Genomic DNA, 15,992 nt, shown 5'->3' with positions numbered 1-15,992 from the left:
GAATATGATACCATGTGGTTTGAACTTCATTCTTGTCATTGTCTCTTTTTAAGAACTAAAGAAAGTTTTAAGAACTAAAGTAAAACCATATCTGTTTAATCATACAACAGATCTGCAGAGATGAATGACCCCACAGAAAGCTCATGAGTTACTTGTCCTAACCAACTCCTGGTCAAGAATTGATAAATACTTGACTGATCTGGAAAAAGTCTGGCATGCAATGTAGCCCATACCTGGCTAGAGATCTCAATGAACAATGAAGTGGGGAAGTTTGTCCATATAGTTCTTTCAAAGACTGGGTTCTAAACATGAAATGACAAGATGGATCATTGCAAATGCTCAGCAAGTTACACATCTCCTTTGAATTTGGTGAACTTAGCAACCCCCTTTGAACTGAGTTCTGAACAGAGGAAGACAGAGGAAGACAAGAAAATGTATAATAAAAGGTAACTTTATTTTTGAGCTAAGTGCTGTGGGGGGGCTTGATTTAGCACAAACACATAAACCAATTCACTGTGATAGATGATAATATAAATGATAGATGAAAGAGAGTAGATGATAGAGGGCAGAGGGCAGAGGTCAGATGGAGAGATAATTAGAGAGGTAAAGAGACAGAGAGATAGAAAGATAGAAAGATGGTAGATAGATGGATGGATGGATGGATGGATGGATGTGTCATGCCCCTGGTGGAGACTGACTCTGAGAAAGAGGAGGAACAGCCAACAGGGAGTGGGAGTGTGGCTTCAGAGGTGGTGGAGGAGGCTGGGGAAGGGCAGAGGCCGGCTGAGTAGTCAGAGGAGGATCCAGGCCCATCCCCTATCCATCCTAGGTCACGCAGGGAGGAGAGGATCAGGGAAAAGCGAGGTCTACTCAAGAGGAGATTACCATGATCCTCCTCATGGCTTGCAGGTGGGAGCTATGTATATAAGTTTGCAACTGCGCAGTTAGAATTTGCAGGAGTCAATTTTAGTGTTCACTTTGAAAGAAGTTTATCTTTGCTGGCATTCTTCCCATGGACTTTTCTTGGTTATTTTACTGGAGTTTATGATTAGTTATCTTGGCTTGTTTCAGAACTCTCATCAATGCGGTTTGTTTTGGTTTTCTGTTTGCCTCATTATTTACTTTAGTGACTTTAAACTGTGCCTAATAAAACAGTGAAGTTAAGTTGAAGGCCTTACCGGACTTTAATGTATGTTTTGGGTTTTGGGTTATTTTGAGAGGCTACGGGTCATCACATTTTGACTCCTGCCACCCCTTCAACTTATTTTTGCTTTTTGTGGGGTGACCATGGATCAGCTCAGAGCAGAGATTGCCCAGTTAACCCAGCAAGTGGCTCTTTTGACTGCACAGGTGGCACAAATGCAAGCTGCCCGGGCACACCGAAAATGCCCAGTGGCAGTGCCAGGTAAATTTGATGGTTCACTGGCCCAATTTCCAGCACTTTTTGGGCAGTGCCAGCTTTACATGAGCCTTCGGCCTGAGGACTTTCCCACTGACCGGGATAAGGTGGGGTTTTTGATTAGTTTGTTGTCAGGCTCTGCAGCACGTTGGGTGACACCTCTGCTGACCCAGCCCAACTATGTGTTGGACAATTACGCCAAGTTTTGCCATCAGTTTCAGGCTATGTTTGAGGACCCTGTTTGAAGCCAAATAGCAAACAGACATTTGAGAGAGTTGAAGCAGGGGCGTGGCTCACTCATGGCGATATTGCTAGTTTTCAGGTAGTTGCTCAGGATGTACAATGGAATGAGGCAGCACTATTAGACCAGTTCCAGGAGAGTTTGTCGTCAGAGCTCCTGGATGAGTTGGTGCACACTGAATGCTCTCACACCCTTCAGGAGCTCATGCATTTGTGTCTTTGTATCGATGCTAGACTTCAGCAGCAACGGGTGCGACAACTGACAGAGACCGTATCTGTTTCCAGCAAGATGGCGCCCTTGGTGGAAGTGCCTTTGGAGGAACCCATGCAGTTGGGGGCTGGCCGTCCTCGCCTGACTCAAGTAGAAAAGAATAGACGTCGTCGTGATGGTTTCTGCCTCTATTGTGGCAATCGAGGCCATTTTGCGGCCAAGTGTCCTGTTAAGACATCCACAGCAGCGATAACTGCGGTGGCAGGAAACGAGCATCGCTCGGCCTACGGGGCTCTGCAGGTCGGGGTGTAAAGTCCACAGGCCAGTCATCTTCACCAACCTTGCCACCCTCACCACCTTTGACATCTTCGACATCTCCACCACAGTCGCTATTGGTGAAGCATCTTGTGCTGCCAGCAAGTGTGTTCGTGCCTGGTGTGGGAGTGGTGGAGATCCCAGCTTTGGTTGACTCAGGGGCTACAGCCAATTTCATGGATGCTCATTTTGTCAAGCAGTGGTTCATTCCTCAGCAATAGGTTTCCCCACCAGTAATGGTGGAGACAATTGATGGTCGGCCCCTTCGTTTGGGACCTGTGGTTGCTGCAACCAAACCTCTTTGCATGTGTATTGGGCAGTATGTGGAGGAAACCGTGTTTTATGTTGCCGCAGTGCCTCATTTTCCGGTGGTGCTGGGTTTGGAGTGGTTTCAGGCCCTTGATCCACAGATTGTCTGGTCGTCTGGAGCTGTGCAATTCCTTGATAGGAAGTGTGCCAACCATTGCTTGCACTCCTGTGCAGGGAGTGTGGCTACGCCCGTGGACCTGGATCTACCTGCGGAGTTGGTGGACTTTGCTGATGTGTTTGGGGAGAAGGAGGCAGATCAGTTGCCTCCGCATCGGGTGTATGACTGTCCAATCGACTTGTTGCCCGATGCAAAATTGCCAGTGGGTCGGATATATTCCCTGTCAGAACCAGAGTTGGCCACGTTGCGGGATTTTATTGACAAGAACCTCCGCAAAGGGTTTATCCGGCCTTCTACCTCCCCATTGGCTGCACCGGTGCTTTTTGTGAAAAAGAAATCAGGGGAGCTACATTTGTGTTGTGATTACCGCATGTTGAATGCAATCACAGTGAGGAATTGGTACACGCTTCCCCTCATCCCTGAACTGATTGAGCAGCTTCGTCAAGCTAAGATCTTTACGAAGTTGGACTTGTGTGGAGCCTACAATCTGGTTCGCATTTGTGCAGGGGACGAGTGGAAAAGAGCTTTCCGGATGAGGTACGGGTATTTTGAGTGTACCGTGATGCCTTTTGGATTAACCAATGCCCCAGCTGTGTTCATGCATTTCATGCACGATATTTTCTGTGATTTGTTGGATCAATTTGTGGTCATTTATTTAGATGACATTTTGATTTACTCAGACTCCCTGCAGGAACATTGGCAGCATGTGCGGCTGGTGTTGCAACGTTTGCGTGATAACCACCTGTTTGCTAAATGTGAGAAGTGTCAGTTTGCACAAACCACAATTGACTTCTTGGGACATCGTATTTCACCTGCCGGGGTGGAAATGGACCTGAAAAAAATACAATCGTTGCAGGCGTGGGAACCTCCACAGCGGGTTAAGGATGTGCAACAACTGTTGGAGTTTGCGAACTACTACCGCACATTTATTCCCCACTTTGCTGCCTTGACTGCTCCCCTTTGTAATCTGCTCAAGAAGGGGAAGAAGTTCTATTGGGGTGCTGAGGAGCAGGCAGCTTTCGAGGCGTTGAAAGTCACCTTTGCTTCCGAGCCTATCCTCAAACACCCTGATCCAGGCCAGCCATTCCGATGTGGCTGTTGGTGCAGTGCTCCTCCAGGCCTATGCTCCCACAGGCACCTTGTTCCCGTGTGCTTATTATTCCCGGAAGTTGTTGGCTCCAGAGTGCAACTAAACGATTTGGGACAAGGAGATATTGGCGGTTAAGGTCACTTTTGAGACATGGCGGCACCACCTGGAGGGGGCTCATCACCAAATCGAGGTTCGGATGGATCACCGCAATTTGGAACACCTATGTACAGCTCGGACATTGAACCAGTGTCAGGTGAGATGGTCCTTATTCTTTGCTTGTTCCGAGTGGAGGGAATCAACGTGCTGACGCCCTATCTTAGAAGCCCGAGTATACTCGAAGGGAGGATAAAATCTTGCCCCGGACGGTGATTCCATTGGAGCGGTTTGCGGCCACCGAGGAACCTGTGGACCTTCAAGTGAGGATTCAGGAGGCGAAGCAGCAGGACCCATTTTTGGCAGCTCGATGTCGAGAATTGGATGACAATGAGAGGCAAGAGACTCCTTGGGCGTATATTAGGGACCTGTTGTGGTTCCGTGATTGCATTTATGTGCCTGGAGGTCCTCTTCGTGGCCTTATCCTATGTCAATGTCATGAGAGTCTGGGCAGCAGGACACTTTGGGGTGTTCAAAACACTGCACCTCATCTCTAGGACATTTTGGTGGCCAAGACTTAAACATGATGTGTTGGGATATGTGGCGTCCTGTGGGATCTGTCGCCAAGCCAAGTATGCTCCTGATGCACCCCCTGGTCTCTTGCAGCCCTTGCCCACATCAGAATGACCATGTGGGGAAGTTTCATTGGATTTCATCGTTGAGTTACCACCATCGAATGGTGCCACAACCATTTTGGTGGTGGTGGATATGTTGACTAAAATGGCCCACTTTATTCCGTGTGCAGATCTTCCATCGGCCAAGATAACGGCTCAATTGTTTATCTCCCATGTTTTCCAGTTGCATGGGTTACCAGACCACATGGTATCAGATGGGGGGGGTACAATTTACAGCATGCTTGTGGCAGACCCTACTCGCAAAACTGCAGGTTCAGACGTGTCTGTCGTCTTCTCATTACCCCGAAACTGATGGGGGGGACAGAGAGAGTGAATGCTATTTTGGAGCAGTACTTCCGCTGTTTCAGCAATACCCAACAAGACAATTGGGTGGAAGTGCTGCCGGTGGGAGAATTCACTTATAACAATGCTCAACATGCATCCACCCATGTGTCCCCTTTCTTTGCTAACTATGGGTTTCATCCACAACTTTTCCCTTTAGCCCTGTCTTATTCCCCAGTTCCGGCAGTGGATACGTTTTTGCAGGAATTAAAAGCCGTGCACCACATGGTCTGCGATAAACTAGAGAGAGCCAAGGAAGACTATAAACGGTTTGCAGACCGACATCGTCACGATGTTCCACCTTTAGCGGTCGGCAAACGGGTTTGGCTCTCTACTCGATATTTACCAACGACGCGACCATCAAAAAAGCTCAATCACCGTTACTTGGGACCTTTTCCGGTTGAGGCAGTGATAAATCCTGTGGCTTGTCATCTCTCCCTGCCACGGACCATGCATATCCATCCTGTTTTTCATTATTCCCTGTTAGTCCCTGCCTCGGCCGACAGTCCGCATAGACTGGCTCCATCACTGCCAGCCCCAGTAGCCCCTCTGGGAGAGGAGGAGTATGAAGTGGATAGCATCCAAGATTCACGCCAGTTGTGGGGCTGATTTCAGTATTTGGTGTCATGGAAAGGTTATGGACCAGAGGACTTCACCTGGGTCGATGCCCCTGATGTTCATGCTCCTTGTTTGGTCCAGGACTTTCACACTCGGTTTCCTCAATGTCCTCGTTCACCTGATCCCGGGGGAGGGGGCCCTGCGCGGGGGGGAATAGTGTCATGCCCCTGGTGGAGACTGACTCTGAGGAAAAGGAGGAACAGCCAACTGGGAGTGGGAGTGTGGCTCCAGAGGTGGTGGAGGAGGCTGGGGAAGGGCAGAGGCCAGATGAGCAATCAGAGGAGGATCCAGGCCCATCCCCTATCCATCCTAGGTCACGCAGGGAGGAGAGGAGCAGGGAAAAACGAGGTCTACTCAAGAAGAGATTACCATGATCCTCCTCATGGCTTGCAGGTGGGAGCTAGTTTGCAACTGCGCAGATAGAATTTGCAGGAGTCAATTTTAGTGTTCACTTTGAAAGAAGTTTATCTTTGCTGGCGTTCTTCCCATGGACTTTTCTTGGTTATTTTACTGGAGTTTATGATTAGTTATCTTGGCTTGCTTCGGAACTCTCATCAATGCGGTTTGTTTTGGTTTTCTGTTTGCCTCATTATTTACTTTTGTGACTTTAAACTGTGCCTAATAAAACAGTGAAGTTAAGTTGAAGGCCTTACCGGACTTTAATGTATGTTTTGTGTTTGGGGTTATTTTGAGAGACTACGGGTCATCACAGGATGGATGGATGGATGGATGGATGGATGGATGGATAGATAGATAGATAGATAGATAGATAGATAGATAGATAGATAGATAGATAGATAGATAGATAGATAGATAGATATAGATAGATAGCAGATCTATGGTTGCATTGCTGTGATTCATTAGCATCATAATGCCTGGATGCTGCCCTAGATCCTGCTGATTCTACAGCACTTCTTTATTGTCTGTACTTTGTCCATGTAGCTTTAACAAACAGTATACTTTTAGGTTTATGTTTAGTAGTTCCTTCAACTGAAATGCCAACTCTGCTCACCCTCAACCATTGCCAGAAAAGTCATCCTTAACTGGCATATTCAAAATTCTGATAAGCTCTGACGGGTTTTTTGTCCATTTCCATTACAGAATCAGTGTGTTGGACTTTTCAAAATTCTTAACAACTACCACTTGTGGCCCTTGGCAACAGCTTAGAGTTCCATTTTATATATCTTGACTGCCATCTCGTGGTTAGTGATCCAGATTTATGCAGTGATTTCATGTAGATTTATGCAGATGCAGCCACTGGATTTATGCCAATGCAGCCATTTTCACTGTCTTGAAAATAAATGGAATTTAAGAAGGGGCTTAGCTATGTGCTTTAATATGCAAGCTACAAAATAATCCTCAGAATATTACCAGAGAAAAGGAAGTGAGGAACCAGAATTTCTTTGGAAGCAGTCGCCTATGAGAATTCCCACCACACAAACTATAGAAGCATAAAAGCATAAATAGACATGCTAGTCTATTTCAGAACTTTGCCACTTCTATCAGTGATAGGCCAATACATTTTTTTAAAAATGCCAGTAGGAAATCTGTTTGTCTTTCTGGCCAAAGAGCTCTACAAAAGATGTCCTGAGCTGAGGGACTACATGAAAGGGATGGTCCCATAATCAGCAAGCTGGGACCAAGCATACTGTTTCCATTACCTCAAACATCTCTATGTGCCATTAATTGTCCAGATATAAGGTTCTGAACCAATATGAAAGGAAAAGCATCACTTCCAGGACAGAGTACCTAAAGCCATTATTTATGTTGGCTAATGACAAGATAGAGATGCTATCTTGAAATAGGAAGGTGTCTTCACAACAGGGAAAGAGGGATATGTGCAAAGTATTATTTTATCAATGACAGGATACATTGCAGCTTAGATAATGACTTTACACAATACTTTAAAACACATGTTCGTCAATAATTGACTGTTTTCCAGGCTGAAAAGGATTGGCTCTACTGTCATAGCCCTTATGAATTGCCTTAGCCACATACGTCTTTGTGGCTCAGTCCTTATATCTGTGAAAGCTGTGAATGTTGTTACACCAGCAAGACTGTGTCTCTCACACTGTGTATGATACTCTGACACTCAGTTTTAAATGTAAGCCCTGTAGTCTATTGTTTTGAATTTCATAATTATTATTGTATGTGATGGGATCATGAATCAAGTGTTACAATTTTCCTTTCTTGTACTCTTTTACTTCTTGTTGGATTATTCTTAAAACAATTCTCTATTTCAATGCACTTCATGGACTCTCTAGTATGAAATTTTTTTACATAGGCTGATGTAGAAGTAAATTATACTGAATGCAAAGAAGCTTTGTTCTTCCAATATGTGTATTTAGTATTGCAATCTAAATGGTCATTTTTAACAACAAAATGGAGCCCTGGTGCAGTCCTATGTTCACTTAGAAGCCTCAATGATTTCATAAGAATTTTTTCAAGATAGATGCAAATGGATTTCAGTAGGTACCATTCAATAGGCATACCATAAAAATAATGTTAGCAATAAAATTAACCATATAAAACTCACTTTGAAGTACCTTGCATCACAAAGGCTTCCTGTGAATTTATAGGATTTGATGAAAGATACAGTGCAAAAGCAGTTCTTTGGGATTTTTTTTTATTATTTATTAAGAAAATACATCAAAGTGAGCATGCTACTTTCAATTTCATCACATTTCTTTTCAAGAGTTAGCAAGGATTATTTACTGCTAGATGAGGCAAGGACATCTCAACTCCCCCTCCTTTTCCCTGCACACCACAGTTGAGATTAAAAGGCTTTGCAAGAGAACCTTTTGTTCTGTACTCAAGACTGCAGCCTACGTTTTCTCTAACTGCACTTGTTTTCAAGCTGTAATGTTTCTCTAGCTTGTATGTGCAGGTGGCTATTTCTAATTTTGCTCTATTTACATCTTATTTTAAATGGAATGGGTGAGAATGGTTAATTGATCTCTTGAGGGAAGCATTGATCATTTAACTGATGTTGGTTTTCCTCACATTCTCTTTTTGATGAAGTGTTCTGTGTTTTTATTGTGTTTTTATTTTGGTATTTTGTACTGCGCCCAGTGTCATCATAGATTAGGAAATGGGGGGAGGCCTATACATCTCATTAATAAAGAAACATCGGTTTTCTTGTCTCTCAAACTGGCTCTCCTCTCTTGGCTCTGGTTAGTAAACATTTTAACTGCCATTGTTTTCAAACCAGAGGGATCGTCTGCAATGGATAAACAAGAAACTGGAGGGCATCCTTCTCTTCCAGTCTTCACTGAGTCTTCCAGATTTCACTCAACAACTCTTCTGCAATTTTCTAAAGATTTGTCCTTGAACCAACAAGCTTTGAAGAGTATTTAGTATTTGGAGATTTTATCTATGATGATAGCCCAATAGCCTCTTTCCTTTCTCTGGGGATACCTTTCAGTGAGAAACTAGACCAACTCCTAATCCCAGTTCTTTCCCCCCTAACTATCTAGCAGAAAGTGTTAATTTGGGGGCTTATGGGAATGTATGAACAAGTAACCTGAAATGGTGGTTGTATGTAGGGCTGTAGGGAAGGGAAGGGAAGGGAAGGGAAGGGAAGGAAAGGAAAGGAAAGGAAAGGAAAGGAAAGGAAAGGAAAGGAAAGGAAAGGAAAGGAAAGGAAAGGAAAGAGGGATTTTTTTTAAAAAGTCAGATTTGCGGTTGTCTTCTCAAATTCAAATTCCTCTGGTTCAAAACTGCCTTTCCATTTCACACAATTGGTTTAGCTCCACATGCTTTGTTCGAAGAGATAGCATTTATTCTGCTTCTTTGGTCACACTCACCCCATTAAGCTTGCATTTTCTATCGTAAGCTATGGAAGCTCTTCAAGGGTGGGATTCTACCAGTTCGCACCTATTCACTAGAACAGGTTGTTAACAATCTAAGCAGTTTGGAGAAAACCCAGTTGTTAGAAGAAAGTACTGGCCTAATCCTGTAAGGAAGGCAGGAAGGAAACATTCTTTGTGTTGCTTACAGAACCTGCCTCTCCGTTAACCCTTATTACGTTCTTGGAAGAACTAGACTTCCTGTCTCAGGAACGTCTCTGGAGTTTTTTCCCCCTCCTTTGCTGGTACTTTGCTTGTGTGGAGTGACCATTTAAAGTTACAATGGCACTAAAAAAAATGACTTATGACCATTTTTCACGCTTACAACTGTTGCAGCATCCCCACAGTCATGAGAGGCCAGGCGAGGAGATGCGTGCCTCAATGTGAGTGATATTGAGTTGGCTACACCTAGCCAATAACATGACCACCAAGCCATGTCCACCCAGTCACATGACCACCAAGCCACGCCCACCACCTAAGCCACACCCACAGAACCAGTTGTTAAAAATTTTGAATCCCACCCCTGAAGCTCTTCACTGCACCACTAAGCAAGTCACTGTGGTGTTTTATGTTACAGACATGCTGCATCCCCCATTTATCACTTTGCTGATATTTGGTTGATAAAACTTAGCTGCAGAGTCTAATGCTAAAGCAGGTTTTTCAGATTTTAAAAAGACCGAAAGAAAACAAAATCTTCTGAGTTTACAGATAGCTTTGTTCGGAGAAACAAAAGCAAATCTTTAATCCAGCATGGAAATGCCAGCAGTTGAAGATGGATTTTAAGACTTAGGGGACAATATGTGCTTTGTATTCATTTTGTATTAAAGTAACACCATGGGGCTATCATAAAAGATAGAGATTTACTTGCTTAAATAAAAAATGATGTCCAATAGTAAACAAATGTGGAAATCACTAAAAAAAGTAAAGATGACTTGTCTTTAATTCAAAATCTTATCCTACAGAGTGTTATAGTCTTTCTTCTAGAAATATCACGTTACCTACTTTCCTGAGTTGCAAGTAGCAGCAGCTTAATGCTATTTTAACACTTCATAGAAAGAGAACTGTGTTGAATCTCTACTCTTATAGACTTAGACCTAGAATAACTTTATTGTCACTTTAAATGTACACTAATTGGCATACATCAAAATGAAATTTCGTTGCTTACAGCTCTCAAATGGTCACCACCTCCAATATACACGACATAAACATAACAAAAAATAAATTAATAAAAATTATGCTTGTACCCATATACCTATATATATTATATGACACAGAGAAACATCACAGTCTAGTTCGGATATATAAATGTACATGGCAACAAAAATGAAATCTTGTGAGTTTGCCAGACGGATGGCATAGAAAACAAAGCTGTTACAGAATCCGGTAGTCCTGCTGCAAAATACTTCGAAACCTCCACCCAGAAGAGAGCAACAGAAACAGACCATAAAGTGGGTGCATGGGGTATCTAATAATGCTTTGAGCTCTAAGCACATAATGCTTTTAAGCAGTATCTTGAATAATGGGAAGCAAGCTTCCTATAATCTTCTTGGCTGTCCTTACCTCTCTCTGTATGGACTTTCTATCTAAGGCACTGCTACCATCAAACCAACCTGTGATGCAGTTTGTTCAAGTGCTCTCAATTGTACCTCTATAAAAAGTGACCAGCACAGGAGAAAAATATGCTCTCCTCATCCAATGCAGGAAATGCAGGTGCTGGTTTGCATACTTGACTAAGGATGACATGTGGAGAGATCAATTCAGATTGTTAGCTATCTGAACCCCAAGGTACTGGACTATTTGTCCCAGCTTCCCCTTAATAATAAAGAAAAAATTATTTGTCACTGAGTGTTAATACTAGATTTATAAATCATGGTGACTTCAATATGCCTTTCTACAAAGATGTTTTTGCAGGGGTTCTTGGTGCTCTCTGAGCTTGTTTTGTTGCAGTTTTGTCCTGCATACTGCACGAGTCAAAAACAGGGCTGTGAAAATATTTACAGACCCCTCACATCCCAGACATAAACTGTTTCAACTCCTTCCCTCAAAACAATGCTATAGAGCACTGCACACCAGAACAACTAGACACAAGAACAGTTTTTTCCCAAAAGCCATCACTCTGCTAAACAAATAATTCCCTCAACACTGTTCAACTATTACAAAGTCTGCACTACTATTGCTATTAACCTTCTCATCACTCCTTATCACCCATCCCCTCCCACTTGTGACTGTATGACTGTATGAACTTTGTTGCTTGTATCCTTACAATTTATATGGACTGTTTCCTAGTATGATTTGATTGCTTATTGTATCCTATGACTATCATTAAGTGTTGTACGTTATGATTCTTGATTCTTAATGAATGTATCTTTTCTTTTAAGAAATACTAAGAGTATTTACACCAAGACAAATTCCTTTTGTGTCCAGTCACACTTGGCCAATAAAGTATTCTATTCTATTCTATTCTATTCTATTCTATTCTATTCTATTCTATTCTATTCTATTCTATTCTATTCTATTCTATTCTATTCTATTCTATTCTATTCTATTCCGGATGTTTCATTACCCAAACTATGTAACATCATCAGTGCAAGTAAGAAATGCCATTTGGCTGTCACTTTATATTCTAGTGGTTTGTCCTGTCAGTGTAGGTGGGGATGGTCTTAAAGATTCTTTGGTTGGGCTGTTTGTTGTTGGCTTCTTTGGTAGTTTCTTGATTGGGGTATTGTTTACTTGATTGTTGGTCTGATGTTATTCTTGGAGTTAATCAATGCTGATCGGGGTGCTGATTGCTGGAAAAGTAGCACTTGGGTCTTTTTGTTCTCTTTTTGTCTGGTTAATTGTCTCTTCTCTATAGATTATGTTAATGTCTATTGTCTATTGATGGATAATTTGTTAGAGTGCCAGGATTCTAGAAATTCCCTAGCATTTTTGGACTTGGATTGGTCTAGGATGCACTAGGATGTTTATCCAATGAGTCAATAGTCTGTATTTCTTATGTATTCATGGGGCAGAAATAAATGATATATGTGTGTTTATGTGTGAAAAATGTGGAAACCCATAAATAGTAGAATCAAACATTTCAAAGACAAAGGAAAAAGTCATGCATCCATGTCTACTTACATCACTTCTAGTCTCATACCAGCCTTTTTCAAATTGGTGCTCTCCAGATGAATAGAATAGAATAGAATAGAATAGAATAGAATAGAATAGAATAGAATAGAATAGAATAGAATAGAAGAATTGGAAGGGACCTCAGAGGTCTTCTAGTCCAACCCCCTGCTTAGACAGGAAACCCTACACCACTTCATCCAATCTCTTTTTAAAAACTTCCAGTGTTGGAGCATTTACAAGTTGTTCCATGGATTAATTGTTCTCACTGTCAGGAAATTTGTCCTTAGTTTTCCTTAGTTCTAGGTTGCTTCTCTCCTTGTTTAGTTTCCACCCATTGCTTCTTGTCCTGCCCTCAGGTGATTTTGGAGAGTAGGTTGACTCTCTTTTCTTTACGGCAACCCTTTAGATATTGGAACACTGCTATCATGTCACCCCTAGTCCTTCTTTTCATTAAACTAGACACACCCAATTCCAACAACTATTCTTTATATGTTTTAGCCTCCAGTTCCCTAATCATCTTTGTTGCTCTTCTCTGCACTCTTTCTAGAGTCTCAACGTCTTTTTTACATCATGGCGCCCAAAACTGGATGCAGTATTCCAAGTGTGGCCTTACCAAGACATTATAAAGTGGTATGAACACTTCACATGATCTTGATTCTACCCCTCTGTTTATGCAGCCTGGGCTTCAATTATCTTAAATCCCCAGATTGCTCATCAAAGGTGAAATTCATTAGAATAACAAAAAAACAGAGTTGGAATGGACCTTTAAATCTTCTAGCCCAACCCCCTAGTGAGGTAGGAAACCCTATATCTGCCATAAATGGCTGTCCAATCTCATCTTAAAAACTACCAATTCTGGAGCATGCACAACTTCTGAAGGCAAGTCATTCCACTGATTAATTGTTCTGTCAGTAATTTTCTCCTAAGTTCTAGGTTGGTCCTCTCCTTGGTTAGTTTTCATCAATTGCTTCTTGTCCTGCCTTCAGGTGCTTTGGAAAGTAGGTTGACCCCCTCTTCTTTGTGGCACCCCTTAAATATTGGAACACTGTTATCACATTTCCTTTTCATTAATAACTACTATACTGAGTTGTACCTCTTCTCTTTCTAGCACAAATTTAGAAAATACACACTACAGGTAATCTTTGACTTACAAACGTTGATTTAGCAACCATTCGAAGTTACAACATCACTGAAAAAGTAAGATACAACTGGTCTTTGCACTTAATACCATTGCAGCATTCCTACAAGCACATGATCAAACTTTGAGCACTTTGCAACCAGTATATATTTATAATAGTTGCAGTATCCTGGAAGCACATGAATGTGATTTGGAATCTTCCTAGCTGGCTTCTGACAAGCAAAATCAATTAGAGAAGCCAGATTTGCACAAACAACCATGTGATTTATTTAACAGCTGCAGTGATTTGCTGAATGGTGACAAAAAGGTCATAAAATTAAGGGCAGCTCACTTCACAAGTGCCTTGCTTAGCAACAGAAATTATAGACACAATTTTGGAGAGCACATCTTTCTCCTTCTGTCCTGACCACTTTTTACAGAGGCACAATTGACAGCATTTTAACAAACTGCATCAATGTTTGGTTTGGTGGCAGCAATGCCTCAGAGAGAAAGTCCATATAGAGGAAAGGACAGCTGAGAAGATTATTGGAAACTCATGTCCCATTATTCAGGACAGCTCTAATAAATGCTATGTGCTTAGATTCAAAGCATTGTTAGAGACCCCATGCTCCCACTTTATGGTCTCTTTCTGTTGCTCCCCTCTAGAGGAGGTTTCAAAGTATTTCTAGCAGGACTACCAGATTCTGTAACAGCTTTATTTCCTATGCCATCCATCTGGTAAAGTCCATTTTTCTCACTATGTACATGTATATATCAGAACTGTGTTGTTTCTCTGTGTCATGTAATATACGTGAGTATATGCATAATTTCATATTTATTTATTTATTTTGTCATATTTATATAGTATATATTGGTGGTGGTGACCCTTTGAGAGCTGGATGCAATGAAATTTCATTTTAATGTATGCCGATTAGTGTACATTCAAAGTGACAATAAAGTTATTCTAAGTCTAAGTCTTGCTTGTAAGTCAATAACCACCTGTATCTACAAATTACTGTTAGAACTGCAAAATGTCATTTAATTATTTCCTAATCAAAACCATGAATCTGAACTTTTCACTGCCATCTCCTTTTGGCCCTGCATTGATCTATAGCCAGTTTTCAACAGAGATGAAACAGAGGTGAGTAGGGATCAGCCATGAGGATTCTCAGGACAATTTAATCATGGTTAATATTTCATAAGATCAGTGTAATCAGTTCGACAACCATGGCATTTTGTTCTTAGATAAAGGAGAAATCCCCTGTCTATTTTTAAGTAAAATATACTTACCATTTGATTTTGGTATTCTTTTTCTTGATTTTTCTATAAATACCCGCAGAAACTTAAGAAAACAAATTATAGAATTGACTGACTGTTTAGACTACAAACTTTTTCAGACCATTGACTTCCCTCTTTCTTAAAAGGGAAAAGGTTTGCTGGTTTTATAATGCAGCACATGCAAGTTACCATCCTCAGAATAAACCCATTTAAATGGCATCCCAATGTGTTCCTTTGGAAAACTCAGAAATGTAATTCTGATATAATCAGAGACAGAGTCTACCAAAAACCAACAAATCAGAAATAAGTGGGTAGCATTTTTCTTCTTTTATCTTCAGCAGATAATGGATGCTAGGGATGGCATACACATATATTAAATATATACATAAAAGCAGGCCAGAAGGAAACAATGATTTGTGGTAGTGGAAATAAAAAGACCAGCTAATACGTTTGTAGTTATGTGTTTTTTTCTCTATCAGCTGTTTCTCTTTCCAGATCAAGCCAGAAAGAAGACTTCAGTGGATTCACACACTGTCTGGAGATAAATGTTACTGAATGCAGTTAAACTCCAGAGAGAAACAACGCAACACTGTGTTGAAGTAAGTTGCACATTATATACCGGCTATTTTACCTTACACACAAATACGTTACACACCAGCTATCAAGTGTGGAGATTGTGAGATGCAGTAGAAGGATATCCCATTGCATTGCAGACCTCTGTTAGTGCAAGATGTATTGGAATCTCCTTATCACACTCCTTATCACTCCTCCTCAGTCAGCTGTCATTTAATTCCAAGGCAAAGATGTCCAGGTTTAAAGGATTTTAATTCCTTTAATTTTAAATCTATATATTTTATTCATGTAGCACCTTTCATTCAAGAGCTCATGATGGGATTCACAGCTAACTCTTCTGACTGCCAGCAGTTCATCAGCTAAAAGTTGATTCAGCCTTCCATTCTTCTGAGGTCAGTAAAATAGGGACCCAGATTGTAAACTACTTAGAGGGGGCTGTAAAGCATTGTGAAACAGTATATATTGTAAGTCAAAGTGCTATTGCTACTGTTATTCCCTTTGTCTATTTTCACCACACAAATAATCGTTGACCTTATGTTTGGATGAGAGAAAGTGATGAACCTAAGAAATGTCCTTAGGCCTGAAGGTTGATTTAAACCTGGATCTTCCCAATGTCAGTCCAGGACCAGTAATGGTACATGAGAATTACCTTGGGA

The 15,992-nt window shown here is 41.5% G+C and overlaps 1 long non-coding RNA gene across 1 annotated transcript in view; it reads left to right on the top strand.

The window, feature by feature from the left end:
* LOC148133117 (uncharacterized) overlaps positions 1-15,366 on the top strand; it is a 205,248-nt gene extending 189,882 nt beyond the window's left edge. The window contains exon 3 of the long non-coding RNA XR_015747088.1: positions 15,259-15,366. This is a non-coding gene — a long non-coding RNA (uncharacterized LOC148133117). The remainder of the gene's footprint in view (positions 1-15,258) is intronic.
* Positions 15,367-15,992: the final 626 nt, after the last annotated feature.

The sequence above is a fragment of the Notechis scutatus genome, chromosome 1, assembly GCF_049901735.1.
Source record: "Notechis scutatus isolate UNSWTSFEM ecotype Mainland chromosome 1, rNotScu1.2, whole genome shotgun sequence".
NCBI classification, from domain to species: Eukaryota; Metazoa; Chordata; class Lepidosauria; order Squamata; family Elapidae; genus Notechis; species Notechis scutatus.
This window is presented reverse-complemented; position numbering and strand designations above follow the sequence as displayed.